Source organism: Callospermophilus lateralis, unplaced genomic scaffold, assembly GCF_048772815.1.
Source record: "Callospermophilus lateralis isolate mCalLat2 unplaced genomic scaffold, mCalLat2.hap1 Scaffold_43, whole genome shotgun sequence".
Lineage (NCBI taxonomy): Eukaryota > Metazoa > Chordata > Mammalia > Rodentia > Sciuridae > Callospermophilus > Callospermophilus lateralis.
In genome coordinates this window covers 783,784-801,462 of record NW_027514380.1, presented here as the reverse complement: position 1 = coordinate 801,462, position 17,679 = coordinate 783,784, and the positions used below count along the sequence as shown (strand labels likewise).

Sequence of the window (17,679 nt, the reverse complement as noted above, 5' to 3'; positions counted from 1 at the left end):
AGTATGGATATTAAAAAAAAGTATTTATGACTGCCTTTCTCTTTGGTGACAGTGGCATTGGGGGTCCTACTGGAATCAATCTCAGTTATGATCAACTTTAAAACCCAACAGTGTTCAATGTTCAGGAACCTGTGCTTCGTCCTCTGCATAAGTCAAATTTGCCGTTCTAAAATTCTTCACCTTTAATCACCTCAAGTTATTTCATCATACCATGACGGACTTTAATAAAAGTTAAATATTTAACACTAGTTTGTTAAATGCTGGAGATGAGTACGTGAATATGCATTAGAGTATATAAATTTGAACAATCTAACAGGTGAAGTTTACATGAAGAATTAAATAAAGAATAATTTATAAATGTTTACCTTTTATAACCAGGATACATTTCCTTGGGTCAAATTTTATATATATATATACATATATATATATATATATATATATATATATATATATATATATATATGTGTGTGTGTGTGTGTGTGTGTGTATATATATATATATATATATATATATATATATATATATATATACATACATACATATATACTTAACAGTGGTTAAAATTTAATAATTTTAAGTCTAAAGGGTTTACAATATGAGAAAATGGGTTTTTATTTACCAGGAGAAACTGTTATGGTTAATCATTAGAGATATTCAATTATTTAATTTAATTAAAGCTACTGATAAGTCTGTCTGCCATTAGTGACCACTGCACCTGTTATAGAAACACACATCACCAAACTGTGTGCTCTGTGAAAAGGGAAATACTACAATGAAAAAACAGAATCCTCTAGCAAAAAGGGCAATGTCAGGTTGAAAACCAGGCCAGAGAGTTAGTGTCCCACAGTTCTCATCCAAATCAAAATTCACTGGTTCAAATGAAACTAAATAAAAGTTGAAAACAGAAATAATGTTCAAAAGACTGATGATTAGCTGAGGACTAGCTTTGCACTAGTTACTAGGTCACTTATTAATCATTAGGTGAATCATAAGATGTGAGTCACTGGAATCAATGCATTCTAGATAAGAGTTAAAGAACACAAAAAGAAAAAAATGAATTAAGGCATATAAACAGTAGCCTAATTTTAATAATGTTACTTAACATATCTATTAGGAGTTTTTTTATTATCTGTATACAATATTATTTTCACATGTGGGCAGGAGCGGGGTAAATAGAGAGAACCTAAGAAATCCTGTAAAGTTATTATAAATTATATACATATATATATATAAATTATATATATATATATATATATATATATATATACACAAACACACACACACATATATATACACATATATATATATATACACACACATATATTTTTTTCACCATTATTCTTCGCCAGCTGTATATTCCTAGTAAATACTATGAGACAGTATGAAATATTCAAGTTCATTAACTTGAATATCTTAGCAACTTCATTAACTTGAACACATCTTCATGAAACTAAGTCTTTCAGCACTTTTTAGTGATACCCATGTGGTCCTTCAGGAGTCCAGGGAGAAAGATGTCCATTATTCAATGTCTTAAGTTGCTTCTGTAGTTTAGGTTTCATAAATCCTCACAGAGTTGAAGCAGGCATCACCATCTCATTACCACTGATCAAAGCTTCCCACAACAAAGCCCTTTCGTCCAATTTTAAAAGACAATAAAAGGATTAAAATAATTTTACAATACTAGAGCTGGAAGACACTTTGATGAACACAGTTACAAAACCTTATTCTACAGAGGAGAAAACCAAGCCACAGAGAAGTTCAATGAAGATGATGATGAAAAAGAAAATGACACGGACAAAAAAAAAAATCATAGGCCCAAGAATAGAATGTAACCATGCTCCAAACCATGACAATTCCTGTTCTGCCACAATATACTTCTTTTTTCCAGTCCTTCTCTATGCAAAGAATAAATAAATTACAAATTATACAACTTGTGTTATGACCTGAAAATGTTTTTACACTTCTCTTGAAGCAACATGCATTTTCATTTCATAAGCCCTACAATTTTCTGCGATAGCATTCAACCAATTCTTGTTATTGAGAAACCTTTGCTTATTACATTTTATTAAAGACCAAAGATGACGGCCTCTCTCAATAGTATATCTTGTGGGGAAAAGACAGGATGAACCAGAAGAGCGCAGAGCCCATGATCAAGCTTAAAGATAGGGAATGGTGGTAACTCTAGTCTTCTGTTACCATTTTAACAGAAGTCTTTCTAGGGACAGGGTAGGGGAATATGAAACACCTACAGGTAAACAAACTGGGGCCAATTCAGTTGATTCCAAAAAATGCACCAAAGATGTATAGCTGGCTTCATTCCAGACAGTGCCCCACCTCTATAAGCTTATCACCATCATTCTAGGAAAGATGCCCGCTTCTCTCTGCCCTGGCCTCTGTTAACACAAACCAATTACCACTGAAAGGTGAATCTCTCCCATGGCAGACAGGCTAAGCAAACTCTGAACCACAAGGACTGGTCAAGAAAGCCTCCTAACACTGATGGTTTTCAATATGGTTTTATGAATAACCTGTGCAATTTTAGAGAGAAACAACTTTTTTGCATATTAATAGATAAGGAAGAGAAATCCACATTAATCCCACAACCCATTGTTCTTTGAATAATATTTTTATTTAAAATTTAAATTTACAATGAGCATAATTTTTTTTTTTTACTTTTCAGTCAAAAGTAAATTGGGCAGAAAACAAAAAGTAGTGATACAGAGGGTTATTGTGGAGATTAACTAGGTAATATTTTTAAACTTGATATGTAATATTAATAGTCAGTATATAAGCATTCACCATTGCTTTTGTTATTGTGATGCTTGAAATGAACCTTATGAAAACCACAATGACAAAATATGCTTTATATCTGGGAAAGATTAAATATATTGTGCCAGTGCATTTCTCTACTGAAACCAGTCATACTTTTGGAAGTACAGACAGCTGTATTCCATGTATCAAACTGCAAACACCATGGTAACCACTATTCCTAGGCAACTGTAGAATGATGTGTGTGGTCCACTTTCCATATGATAAGAGGAGAGTGGAGGGGAAAATAAAAGATTACCCGATGATCTGGATTAAAAAACAGTATATTTCTTAAAGATCACAAATACAAACTTTACATATAGAAGAGTACAGCCTTAATTACTCTGTTGAAAAGTAGGATTAAAATCAATTAAGTAAAATGAAGACAAATATATACCTACTCATACAAGCAGATACATCATCTGCTTGTAAACCATTGATATAAAAGTGAGTAAAAAATGAAGACAGCACATATTTTAAAAAATTAAGTTACTTATTAAAAATGAATACTCTAGGTATTAAATTTCACTTGCATAATACTAGATGGCAGAAGTCTCAATTGCTCAATCTTTGAATGTTTGTAGCAGAATGCAAAAGAAGACAAAATGAAATATCCACTAGAGATTATTCCGACTGTGTTTTCAGTCACAACTCAATATCCCAAGAAAATGGCATACCATGTTAGTGGTCAGTGGAAAAGCTGGTGGGTGTTGTATACACATAGCTCTAAACCGCAAAGACACACCAAATATGTCAAATGAAAAATTCTCCCAAAGGTTCTATGAATTCTGAGTCAAGATTATCCACAAATTCAACTCTTTTAACTCTTCTTCTAATGTAATAAATCCAGTTTCTGCACATACAGTGCAGAAACTAGATTTCTGAACTTTGTTTTAGTTCCAGAATTATAAGTCACTTTCAATTTAAGTCAAGACAATGCATTTCTGACTTCCTGTTTTCACACATGTTGGTCTTACTATATATAACTGTATACATTTTCTATACTAATGCATGGGATATGGTTCGTATAAATAAGAGAATGAGTCAAATATTTTATATTTTGTCACAGAATTGACATTTTGAATCATTAGAACCACAAAATGCTCCAAAAGTTCCATTAAAAACTGCCAGAAAATTCTAATTGAAAAGTTTTTCTTTTCAAATCAACATTTTTATAGATAGGAATATATCCACCTTTATAGGGAAAATGACATAAAGCCTGAAATAATGGAGAAAAAGTACAGAAAAGTTTAAGGACATGAAATTGACAGTGAAATATATATTCTATAAAATACAGTCTTAAATGGGGAAAATTTTAGGTACGGAACTATTCTAAGAAAAATTTAGACTATTTTACTAATTTTAAACTTTTATGAATCTTTTTTGGAAACTGCACAATCAGTTGTCAAAATCAGCTCAGAAAATCAACAGCCTATAATGTGAATAATTTCAGTATAAGTTCCAAAAACACAATCCAAATATCTTAATTTGCCAATATTGAGAAATGTCTTAGAGGAATTAGGCAAATTATTAAATACGGGCAGCCAAAAAAAATATAAAAGAGATGTGTTTGACAATTTTTTTCAAGATACAGATGAACTAACTTATTGGTAAGCCTTGACTGTGGGAAACACAGTATTAGTGACTTTAAAAGAACACTAAAATGAACTCAAAGCTCAAAATGGATAAAACTGCTAATTATAAATCACTCTCAGACATTACTGGTATTTATCTCTCTTTCTCTATTTTCTGTCACTTTACTCATACAAAGTAAGCATTTGTATTTCTAATATAACATAAATATTTCCAAAATTTGCTTTCTGCTTTAGTATAGTTTGGAAGAAAAAAAAATGGAAAAGATTACAACACTGTACTTCTGTTAAACAGCATACCCTTGTAGTTTATTTTGCTTCACAGACAATGAAAATCATAGGATATAAGTGTATCTAAAATTCTTTGCATACTTAAGAACAGATTTGTACAAATATTTTTTCTTCCAGTTATTTTTTCCCCAACATGCCTATACTTTCAATCACATAAAATAGTGACTTGTTAAAATTCAAAGTTCAGCCAGGAGTGGTGGCATCTGTAATCGAGTAACTCAGGGGGCTGAGGCAGGAGGATTGCAAGTTCAAGACCAGCCTCAGCAAGTAATCAGTAAACTAAGTAATTGATATGCTTTGCTGAATTTTCTGAATGTCTGTATATAAGTAATGTCAATCCAATGGTTAATTATATTTATATGCACAGTGTAATATATAATATAATGTTTTAGGTGTTCATCCTTGATTTTGAAATATAAGGTTGTCAAAATTCTGAATTTTCTATAAAAGACTAAGACAAACATTGCTAAAAGCCATGTGGTTCAGTTATCATAAAACTAAATATAAGCAACCTATGTTATCCAAGTGTTTCAGAAAATTCAACAAATACAAAACTGAAATAAATACTAAAATTTTGTGATATGACAAATTCTCATTGTATATAATATACTTGGATATGTGGAAGCTCTACTTATTAATGTTTGTCAATTCTCTATACTATACCACCAATTCTCTTGAATACCTACATTGTCATAGGATTTTGCTGGAGAACACAATTCCTGCCCTATAGCTGGAAGAGGACAAAAGAAAAATTTAACAGAGCTTTAAGCTTTAAACAATAACAATTTAACCCTAATATTTATCTTTAGATGACAGGGTAAGTAAATCCTGTTATATCCATCAATGTAATATTATTCAATCTTTAAACAAGGGAAGCCCTTTATGTTCTAATAAGGATATCTAAAATGAATCATTAAATACCAAAAGTGAGGAATAACATGGTATAGGTAACACATGACCATGGGAAAAGAACAATTGATAGTATGAGTATTGACTTGAATGTGCATACATTCATTAGCTCTTGAAAGGGACTTGAACTGTCAATATTGGTTGCCCTTGGGCAGAAGAATTTAGTTGAGTACAAAGCAGAAAAAGATGATTTTCACTGTATTCCCCTTTTTATCTTTAGCATTATGTAATATGTGAACATACTACCTAAACATATACATAAAAAATAAAAAAAGCACAAGGAAGACATGTTAAGAGAAAGTAAAAAGTATTCTATGCTAAAATCTGAAAAAAAAATTCTTAATTAAGTTAAAAAAAAAAAAAAACCAGGACCCACTGAATGGGATAGTAGGAATGAATGTAAGGAAAAGACACTGAGATGCCTAGGCAACCAAGAATTCATGTGTGTGCATACATGAACTTTTGTAAGTGCAATCGGGCCATTCAATAATGAAAGGAAAGGAAGCAGGATTTCACATGAGAGACAATAAGTCAAATCTTGTGGTCAGAGTTAAAAGCATCCTGAAAATGATGAGAATTAAAAGTTTAAAAGTTATGATCAGTCTGTAAAGAAACTTGAGACCCAGAAAATCAATCACATCAAACTGCAGTTTCTGAACTGGGAAGTGATAATTAAAAAATAGAAATGTGGCAGCTTGCTCCATTTAGAGCATCCTGAGGATAAGTTCAATACTATTTCTCACCTTATTCTGCCTGGATTTTCCTAGGAATGACTTCAGCAAAGGAAATGGAAGACATTATGAAGGGTGACAATGAGAAGAATTGGTTTCTAAGTAGATGTGAAAGAATAAGGAAAAAAGTAAAAAATGATCTTTAGCTTTTCAGTCTAGGAGGGAAAAAATGATTTTGGTTTTAAATATGTTGGTTTATAAGTGTAATGAGTCACTAAGAAACAGTGAGGTCAAAGTACAACCAGAAGAATACCAGGATTGGAGTTACAATTATAGTTACTGATATATTGGTTTCCTATAACTGCTATAATAAATTACCATGACTTAGATCAACCCAAAGTTCTTCTTTCATGGTTTGAAAGGCCAGAAATCCGAAATCAAGGAAATCAAGGTGTTGGAAAGGCCATGATCCCATGGCTTCTGCTGGCTGCTGGTGCTCCTTAGCTGCATGCAGCAGCATGGCATCACCTTTGCTTTGTCTTCACTTTAAGTGCCCTCTCTGTGGACGCATCATTGGCATACTCACCAGTGGATTTGGGTCTAACTTAAAATTAAGATGCTCTCATCTCTACACCCATAAGTACGTCCACAAAACACTAGTTTTAAATATGACTTCATTTATTTAAGACCTGGACATAGGGGGACACTATTAAAATCACATAGTGAAAATTATCAGCCCATGGATTTAACAAAAGAACAGATGTGCTGCCTCTTAAAGAGTAGAGTGAACATAGTGAATCATGAATTCAGGTATCTCCAATTCAGACAATGGGTAAAAGAGTGACAGCAAGGAAAATAAAAATAGGATGTGGTTAAAGTATAAGAAGTTGGATCCTAGCAGGGTACCATGGTATACACCTGTAATCCCAGGGACTCAGGCAAGAAGACTGCAAGTCCAAAGCCAGCATCAACAACTTAGTGAGACTCTGTCTCAAAATTAAAAATAAAAGGGCTTTTGATGTTGCTCAGTGATAAAGCATCATTGGTTCAATCCCCATCTAAAAAAAAAACAAAAACTGACTCCTCCTGGACCTGTGCAAGGTACGGAGGTACACAGTGAGATGCAGCAGAAGATAAAAAATCAGGACCAAAGGGTGACTATTCACATCAAATATGGCCAGGGATGTAAGGAAAAGGCACTAAGATGCCTAGGCAACCAAGAATTCATGTGTGTGCATACATGCACTTTTGTAATGAATAGATAAAAAATGGTTCTTCAGCTTCTCTAGGGAAAAACAAATAATTCTGGGTTCTGCTGAACAATACATCAAAGAACTATCCAGATGTCCAGATCAAAAGAAAAAATAATTAAAAATTGTATAAAGATGTGTAATTTGCCAAAGGCAACATACTAAAAAAAGATTACTTAACACAGGGCACCAAGTGGTCATAGAGCAGAGGGCGAGAATCAAAATAAATAGCTTTCAGTAAGGTCACTGGTAGTACAGTCCAGAATTTTAAGAGACAACCTGGACCTCCTGGGGAGCCAAGTACAAAGGAAGTTCACTGGAATGGATTGAATGAGGAAATCCAGAAGATTTATAAGAAGGGGCTATGATGATTTCTGTATACAGAAAAAGATGCTTTGGTAACTACTTGAGAGTATAATAACTTACACACTTAGGATGTAATTTTAGGGTAAATTCAAGTATAAAAAAATCCTGAAAATGCTTTTGCTATGAAGAAATGCAAACGAGCTACAAGTACAAAATGAAGTCTCTGACCCTGACTTGGTTCTAGATTTCCTTGCTGGTTCAATCTGATCCTTCCACACACCCAGGCAAGCTATTGTATTCAGGAACTGAATCTCTAGACAGGGTCCTCCACCTGACTGATGGACTCCCACACTCATTTTAAGACTGAACTCAAGATCACCTAGCTTCACTCTACTACCAAGCAGTAACCCTGGAAAACTTTGTCAGAAAAATGACACCATCACAGAAAAAAATTCCTGGTTTATGAGATTTTATACCACAAACATTAAACTAGACATCTTAATAGAAATAAGAGAGTTGATTTTCTAAGTAACAACTTCATTAAGCATTTCTTTAAAGATGTGTTTCTATTCAAATTGCTATGTTCTAAAGACACACATGATAGTTTACAAAAAAAACTAAAATCAAGTTGCTGGGTTTTCTTAAATTAAGAAAGTCCCCAAATGCATATTAGGTGATGGGAAGAGTTCATTTCTTGAGGCTAGAATTTACTAAACTTCTGAGGAGGAAATAAAATCCTTCAACCAGATATGAGAAGACCACTTGTTGTCTTGAATACTTCAAAATAAAAATTGCTCTCAAAGTCATTTAAATCATTGTGTGATTACAAGCAACATAATACATCATCTTATGTTCAATCACATTTACTTGAAAAATCATCTACCTTCCACATGAATAAAGCAAGAATGTACAGATTGCTTAGTCATAAAAAGCTGTTTGCTAATAGGTTCCCAAATTTAGGATTAAAGGGAACCAATAATAATAGGGGAGTAAAAATAAGACAATAAAGAAGAAGAAGAAAAATAAAACTTAAAGGAAAAGGTACACATAGAAAAATGATTTGAACATAAGAACACATAAAGGTAATCACAATATGTTCTATTAAAAGGCTCATTTTAAAAAATAGAGTATTGATTTTAGGTAGACACCAGTATTTCCTCTGGAGAATCTCAAAATTAGGTAAAGAAGACATACAAATTAGAAGCCCATGAATTAGCACAAAGAGTGTTGTTTAAAAACATTTTCATTTGAAAATGCTTATTTTCAAATGATATACGCATGTACGTATAATATATATGCATTAAGTAAGACAATGTTTATAGACCAGCTATTTGCTTGAAAAAAAAGCTCCTTAAAATAGCAACTTATTCTTCATTGCATCAAACTACATATAATCTTTTCCCAGTACCAATTTTAGTTAAGTACTTATTCATGTTATTACATATTAATAACTGTTACTAACTTTCTTGGGGGTCTAAGTTACGTAACCTTGTCTCATCCTGTAAAACAAAACTAACCTACCCACCTTATCAGTCTCCTCCACACTTGTGGATTTCACCACACAAGAAGCTGGCCTCTCCTGTATGTTTGTAAGGTCCTCAGGGGTACTCTGAGATGCTGGCATTGGAAGCAATGGAGCACGACTCTTCTTGAGTGCATCCGATAGCAGGATGTTTGAAACATATGGTTTGGAAATAGTATTGGACCTCAAAAAAGTTGGGCGGTGCTTATTTATTAGAGGAGTTGCAGGAGCACTTGCAGTCTAATAAGAAAAAGACAGTGTCTATATGCAATTTCAAGATAAATACCACTTATTTTATACAAGATTTGAAGACTCTTCTAAGATATTGCCTAAGAAAATACTTACTTGCTCCCACTTTTTCTTACTACATTGAAAAAAACTAAAAAAAAAAAAAAAAAAAAAAAAAAAAAAACCTTTATTTTCTTTTTCCTTCATAATGTCCAGGTTTTGTGATATTTGGCAGGATTGAAAAAAAAAGAAAGTCATCTTACTTTGGTACAGAGAGTTGAATATTCACTTCCAAGTGTTTCTTCTCTTACTTTCCCTCTAAAGCCTTATCTAATATGCTAGGCATGGAGGTATATGCCTAGAATCCCAGTAACTCAGGAGGCTGAGACAAAAGGATCACAAATTTAAGGCCAGTTTCAGCAACTAAGCAAAATCATCTCAAAAATTTGTTTTAAAAAAGAGGGGGTAATAGGGAAGGTAACTCAGTGGTAAAGCACTCCTAGGTTCAATCCCTAGTACCAAAAACTTTAAAAATAAATAAAAACAAAAACTTAAGCAGTAATAAAAGTTGTCATTATAATCTGAAATGAATCACTCAGGACTACTTTTATCAAATTCTCAAAGAAACAAATATTCCTGTTTCACAACATAGGAAACTTAAACTAAGATATACTCAGGATCAATAATCACAACTTAGACATACACTCAATTCTTCATGACTCAGCCAGTGTTGCATAATTACCAACATTTCAGAAGTATAATGAAAGCAGTACTAAGATGGAATTTTATAACTAAGAGTACATACATTTAAAAAATCACCACAGTAAACACAAATAATCCAATGATATTTCTCAGGGCATTAGAAAAACAGGAGCAAACCAAGTCCAAAATCAGTAGCAGGAAATAAATCATAAATATCAGAACAGGAAATAAATTAATAGAAAGGATAGAAAGGATCAATTAAACTAAAAGGTGGTTCTTTGAAATGCTAAACAAAATTGACAAATACTTAGCTAAACAAACCGAAAGAAAAAAAAAGAAAACCCAAACAAATAAAGAGATGAAAAAAGGATAATATGACACATATCACTGAAATTCATAGGATCATTAGCAATATTGAGTAAAACTATATACCAATACACTGGAAATTCTAGAAGAAATTAACAAATTTCTGGGCCCAGATGACCTACCACAATCGAACCAATAGGACATAAAAAAAATCTAAATAGATCAATAATAAGCAATGAGATTGAAGCAATAATAAAGAGTTTCCCAACAAAAAAGTATAAGAACCAGACAGATTCATTGATGAAGTTTTACCAGATTTTTAAAGAACTACCATCAATGCTCCTCAAACTATTCCATGAATTAAAATGGAAAGAAACCCTTTCAAACTCATTCTGCAATGTATCACCCTGTTACCAAAACTTGATGAGGATACAACAACAAAAAAAACTATAGACCAATGTCCCTGATGAACATAGATGATATATTTCCTCAATAAAATACTTTCAAAAGGAATTCAACAGCACATTAAAAAGAGCATATATCGGGCTGTGGATGTGGCTCAAGAGGTAGCCCGCTTGCCTGGCATGCGTGCGGCCCGGGTTCGATCCTCAGCACCACATACAAACAAAAATGTTGTGTCTGCCGAAAACTAAATAAAATAAAATAAAAAAAATTTAAAAAAAAAAAAGAGCATATATCATGATCAAGTTGGTTTCATTCCTAGGATGCAATGATGGCTCAATATATATGAATCAATAAATGGAATACACCATACAGCACATAAATAGAATCAAGAATAAACATCACATGATCATCTCAATAGATGCAGAAAAAGTCCTTGGTAAAATTCAACAGTCCTTCATGATTAAGTTCTGAATAATTAGATAAAGAAAGAAGATACCTTATTATAATAAAAGGTATATATGATAAACCTATATCCATCATCATTCTGAATGGGAAAAAACTGAAAGAATTTCCTCTAAAATCAGGAAATAGAGTATCTATTCTCAACCTTTTCATTCAGTACATTGCTTGAAATTTTAGCCACAGCAATTAGGTAAGAAAGATATATAAAGTGATATAAATATGAGGAGGAAGTTGAATTATCCCTATTTGCAGATAATACAATTATATTCTGAGAAAATCCTAAAGATTCCACCAAAGGACTCAAAACTGATAAATAAATTCAGCAAAGTAGTAGGGATACAATATCAATATACAAAAATCACTAGCTTTTCTATGTATCAGTAATGAATGGACTGAGAAAGAAATCAGTATTTCTTGAACAAGGAGGCGAAAGATTGCTACAGTGAAAATTGGAAAGTAGTGAAGAAGGAGATTAGAGAGTAGAAGATGTAAAGATCTTCCATGTTTATGGATTGGAAGAATTAATATTGTTAAGACAGCCATAGTACTGAAAGTGATCTATGGATTCAATGCAATCACAATCAAAATACCAATGACATCTTTCACAGTTCTTCACAGAAATAGAAAAAAAAAATCCTAAAATTCATCTGGAATGAACAAAGACCACAAATAATCAAAATCATTCTGAGCAAAAGGACTTTACTTTAAAACATACTATAGAGACCCTCATCAGTATACACAATATGAAGATGTGAATTTGGTGTCAACATACCTTATATACAATCAAAGATATGATAAATTGTGGTATAAAGGTGTATTAAGAAATGTAATGCAAAAAATAAATAAACAAATGGCTACACAAGCAAATAAATAAAGTATACTACAGAGCTATTTTAATTAAAAAAACTGGCATAAACATAAAAACAGATATACATGGATACAACAAAAAAGAATATAAACAGGCTGGAGTTATGGCTTAGCAGCAGAGTACTTGCCTAGCACATGTGAGGCCCTGGGTTCAATTCTCACTACCACATTAAAATAAAGGTATTGTGTCCAACTACACCTAAAAAAATAAATATTAAAAAAAGAGAATATAAACATAAATAAGATATATCTCCCTATTTACAGATAATACAATTATCATTACAATTTCTCTTTCTCTCTCTCTCGATATATATATATAGAGAAATTGTATATATATATATATATATATATATATATATATATATATATATATATATATATATATATGAATTGAGGACCCAGAAATAAACCTATGTATCTTCAGACAGCTGATCTCAATAAAGTGCCAAAAATCATATACTGGAGAAAAGCCTTTTCAACAAATGCTACTAAGACAACTGGATATCCACATGCAGATGACTGAAACTAGATTTCAATCACCCTGAAGAAAAATCAACTCAAAATGGATCAAAATCTTAATTTAAGACATAAAACTTTGAAATTACGGGAAGAAAACATATAGGAAACACTTCAAAATACTGGAACAGGCAATGATTTCCTTAATAGTACTCTGATATCTCAGGAAACAAAAACAACAATTGAAAAATAGGATTACAATAAATCAAAACTCTGCTGCACAGCAAAGGAAACCACCAAGAGAGCGAAGAGGAAATCTATAGAATGGGGGAAAATCTTTGCCAGCTATTCATCTGACAGAAAATTAATCTTCAGAAAGAACAAATATTCCAATCAGTAACTGGACCAATGATCTGAACAGACATTTCTCAAAAGAATACAAATACAAGACAACAAATATATGTAAAAATAATATCTTTAGCCTTAATAAATCACAAAAAACTACATGGAGATTCCTGTCACCCTATTCAGAATGGCTCTTGTCATATAAATAAACAAACCAAAGCAAAAGCAAAAAATAAAATAACAAATGCTGGTTGAAATGTGGAAAAATATGAATCTGTATAAACTGTTGATGATATTGCAAATTAGTATAGCTGGTATGGAAAACCATTTACAGATTCTTCAAAAAACTAAAAATAGATTTACCATAAAATCCAACTAGAGCTGGGCATAGTGGTGCATACCTATAATCCCAGCAGTTTGGGAGGCTGAAGTAGGAGCATCAAAAGTTCAAGGCCAGCCTCAGCAACTAAGCAAGGCCCTAGCAACTTAGTGAGACCCTGTCTCAAAATAAAAATAAAAAGACAGGGGATGTCAATGGCTAAGTACCCCTGGCTTCAATCCCTAGTTCCCCCCTCCCCACCACCACCACCAAAAAAAAAAAAAAATCCAAATAGAACATTCCTTAGTGTTTTTTCAAAGGGTAAAAAGTGGGAAGGAGATGAATTGAAGTAGAAAAGGAATTATTGGTAAGGGGGAAGGATACTGGGGGGTGGGCAAAGAGCAAGAGAAAGTAGAATGGAGGGTAGACATGATCAAAATATGATACAAGTATACATGCAAATGTCAGAGTAAAACCCATTACTTTGTATAAGATATATTGATAATAATAATAATAATAATAATAAATGCACAAGTTGATCTTGAAACAATTAAGAAAACTGGGAAAATATATTGGAGTTCATATTAGAGGGACTCAAGATGGTTTCCAGGGGGCTGGGGATGTGGCTCAAGTGGTAGCGCGCTCGCCTGGCGTGCGTGCGGCCCGGGTTCGATTCTCAGCACCACGTACAAACAAAGATGTTGTGTCTGCCGATAACTAAAAAATAAATATCAAAAAATTCTCTCTCTCTCTCTCTCTCTCTCTCCTCTCTCACTCTCTCTTTAAAAAAAAAAGAAAAATAAAATAAAAGGGCGGGTGACGTAGCTCAGTGGTAATATGCCCCTGGGATCAATCCTCAGTATGTGTGTACATCCCAGGAAGGCAACTTTAATATCAATGAACATATTAAAAAAAAAAAAAAAGATGGTTTCCAATGCAAAAATCTGAACAAATTTGGTGTCATGATTCCATAATTGAAACAAGCACATATTATGTGCTTTCATAATAATACTTTTTTTTTAATTTTATTTTTTTATTGGTTATTCAAAACATTACAAAGATTGCAGAATCACATCGGTTACACATCCACATTTTTACATAATACCATAATAGTAACTGTTGTATTCTGCTACCTTTCCTATCCTCTACTATCCCCCCTCCCCTCCCCTCCCATCTTCTCTCTCTACCCCATCTACTGTAATTCATTTCTCTCCTTATTTTTTTCCCATTCCCCTCACAAACTCTTATATGTAATTTTGTATAACAATGAGGGTCTCCTTTCATTTCCAAGCAATTTCCCTTTTCTCTCCCTTTCCCTCCCACTTCATGACTCTGCTTAATGTTAATCTTTTCCTCCTGCTCTTCCTCCCTGCTCTGTTCTTGGTTGCTCTCATTATATCAAAGAAGACATTTGGCATTTGTTTTTTAGGGCTTGGCTAGCTTCACTTAGCATAATCTGCTCTAGTGCCATCCATTTCCCTGCAAATTCCATGATTTTGTCATTTCTTAGTGCTGCGTAGTACTCCATTGTGTATAAATGCCACATTTTTTTTATCCATTCATCTATTGAGGGGCATCGGGATTGGTTCCACAGTCTAGCTATTGTGAATTGTGCTGCTCTGAACATCGATGTGGCAGTATCCCTGTAGTACGCTCTTTTGAGGTCTTCAGGGAATAGTCCGAGAAGGGCAATAGCTGGGTCAAATGGTGGTTCCATTCCCAGCTTTCCCAGGAATCTCCATACTGCTTTCCATATTGGCCTCACCATTTTGCAGTCCCACCAGCAATGTATAAGAGTACCCTTGTTCATGCTAGAGAACAAGTTCATTATTTAAAAAAACATCCAGTAAAGAGAAAGAAATTATCCCATTTTCCTATGCCCTTTTCTGACTGAATTTGATCTAGGGAGTCAAATTGCTGATATGAGTGAGTTTGTTTTATAGAAATATTTCAACAAACAGTTAAAAGTAATGTTTACATACACTCTTGTCCTTTATCAATTACTGTCTAAGATACAGACAATAATTGTTGATGACTAACATTAGAAAAGATGATAACATGTTACTGTCAGTTAATGGTAACACAAAAATAATACCTATGAAGTGTTCTTTCTTTTTTGTCTATTTTTTGGAGGCAGAGTCTCCATATGTTGTACAGGCTGACTCCTGGGCTCAACCAATCCTCGTACCTCAGCCTCCAGCGTAGCTGAAACTACAGGCAAGTGCCACCATGCCTGGCTACTATATTCTTGCCAGAGATGTGTCATTAAAACCTGATTAAGGCTCTAGATTTAAAGGTCAAATTTCAGGAAATAGAGGAAACACAGAAACATGTGACAAGGATACATCACAAAAATTTTGAGTAAGACAAACTATAAAACAAATGACCTGGTTTTGTCAACAAACTAATTGCAAATAAAAAAAAAATTAGGACAGGAATAAATTTAAAAAGCATTCTTTTACAAAAAACAAGGGTTTTCTAGCAAATCACAATGTAATTTCAATGACATTGAAAACAAAGCACTGTGTGTCAAAATTTGATATAGCTAAAGCAGAGCATAGTAAATATACATTCTTAAATGTTTATTTAAAATAAACGTTCAATAAATGAAATAAATCATGATAATGTAGGAACTTCTCTAGGAAGGAAAAGATAGTACCAATAAATATTAATGCAATATTCTTGATAACATTAAAGAAAAACTATATTCCACAAATTAAAACTCATATCTGATAATCCAAATATTAATTAAGTAGCATGCATTCTGCATGAAAAGCCTAACAATAGTAACAATTAATAATGATGAACAGGTGGATAGGACTTTATGTTTAAAGAATTTTTCATAGGCCCATTTTACTTCTTAGAACATCTTTTTGAAGGAGTTATCATTAGTCATAATTCTAAGCCCTTCTTATTTGAGTAATGCCAGCATTTACCCTATAGATATAAAGAAATATAAGCAATGTTATCACTTGAATTCACATCCAAGGAGCAAGGTGATCAGAGATTTGAATAACGTGCACAAAGATACACAGGTTATACATGGTAAAACTAAAACCAATATCTATTTAAAGACTTTCTGTAATACTTGTGGTTTTTCTTTTTTATGCCGCTATTTCATTTTAAGATAGAATCCCTTAATAAATAAAATATATACACACACAATTAAGTTTAGTTAGAAGAACAGGTGGAAAATTCATATGGTGGCACAATAAATAATATAACCAGAGTGCCAAGCATGGTGGCACATGGCTGCAATCCTAGCTATGAAGGAGGCTGAGGCAGGAGGATCACAAGTTCAAGGCCAACTTGGGCAATGTAGGGAGACCATGCCTCAAAATAAAGCAATTCTTACAAGGGCTGGAGATACAGCTCAGTGAAGAGCACCCTTAAGTTCAGTCCCTAATACTGGGAGAATATTTATTTATTTATCTGGAGAGTATTTCAAATAATGATTTTTCCAGACATCTTGTCATCCTCTGCACTAGTTAAACCCTTCTTCCCTAAAGTTCTAAGTAGGGATCACTACAAGTCAAAGTGAAACACTAAAACAAGTGAAAATTTGATCCTATTTTAAAAAACAACTTGATACTATAGTTTCCAATGATACCAAACAACCTAAGAGCTGAGGACACTTAATAGCACTTTGGATTGACCTGTAGACACTGTAAAAAAAAAAAAAAACCCTTTCTTAATCTTATTCAGAGCATTCAGTCATCTGTAAAATCACATACTTCCACTGCTGGAAGGGATAGTAGCAATCTATATATTCAACAACTTTAAAATGAGGTACAAAGGATTATGAAATTTGCTTAGAGTGGCAAAGTTAGGAGCAGAAGCCAAGTGCAAGTAACTGCTGTATCTGGAAGGAACACAGAAACCATTTTTTTTCCAATTCTTGTGCGTAAAGGCAGACGGGGGAGGGGCGCTTACCTCCAGCGCTTCAAAAGGGACAAAGCTGGTCCTGGAAAACCCATCGAGGATGTCCTCTTTGGCCAAGGTGGACTCGCTCTGCTTTCTCCGCGGGGGTCTGAGCAGGACCAAGCGGAGGACCAGGCTTCCCATTCTCTTCCTTGTTGGAGCCTGATGACGAAGCGAGCAAGGGCCTGAGTCTGGCCGGCCCCGCCATCCAGAGCCGGCCCCTAGACGGACCTGGGAGCGCATCTCCCAGTCTCACTGCGACCGCCACCGCAGCTTTTTGCGGAGTCCAAGGCCCCGATCCGGTCCATCCATGGCTCTG

At 33.6% G+C, this 17,679-nt stretch overlaps 1 pseudogene across 1 annotated transcript in view; it reads right to left on the bottom strand.

Moving 5' to 3' along the window:
- The window catches only part of LOC143388989 (cordon-bleu protein-like 1), a 39,098-nt pseudogene extending 21,638 nt beyond the window's left edge, over positions 1-17,460 (bottom strand). Inside the window, exon 1 of the transcript XR_013090093.2 lies at positions 17,373-17,460. The product of XR_013090093.2 is annotated as a cordon-bleu protein-like 1 (transcript). The remainder of the gene's footprint in view (positions 1-17,372) is intronic.
- Between the last annotated feature and the right edge of the window lie 219 nt (positions 17,461-17,679).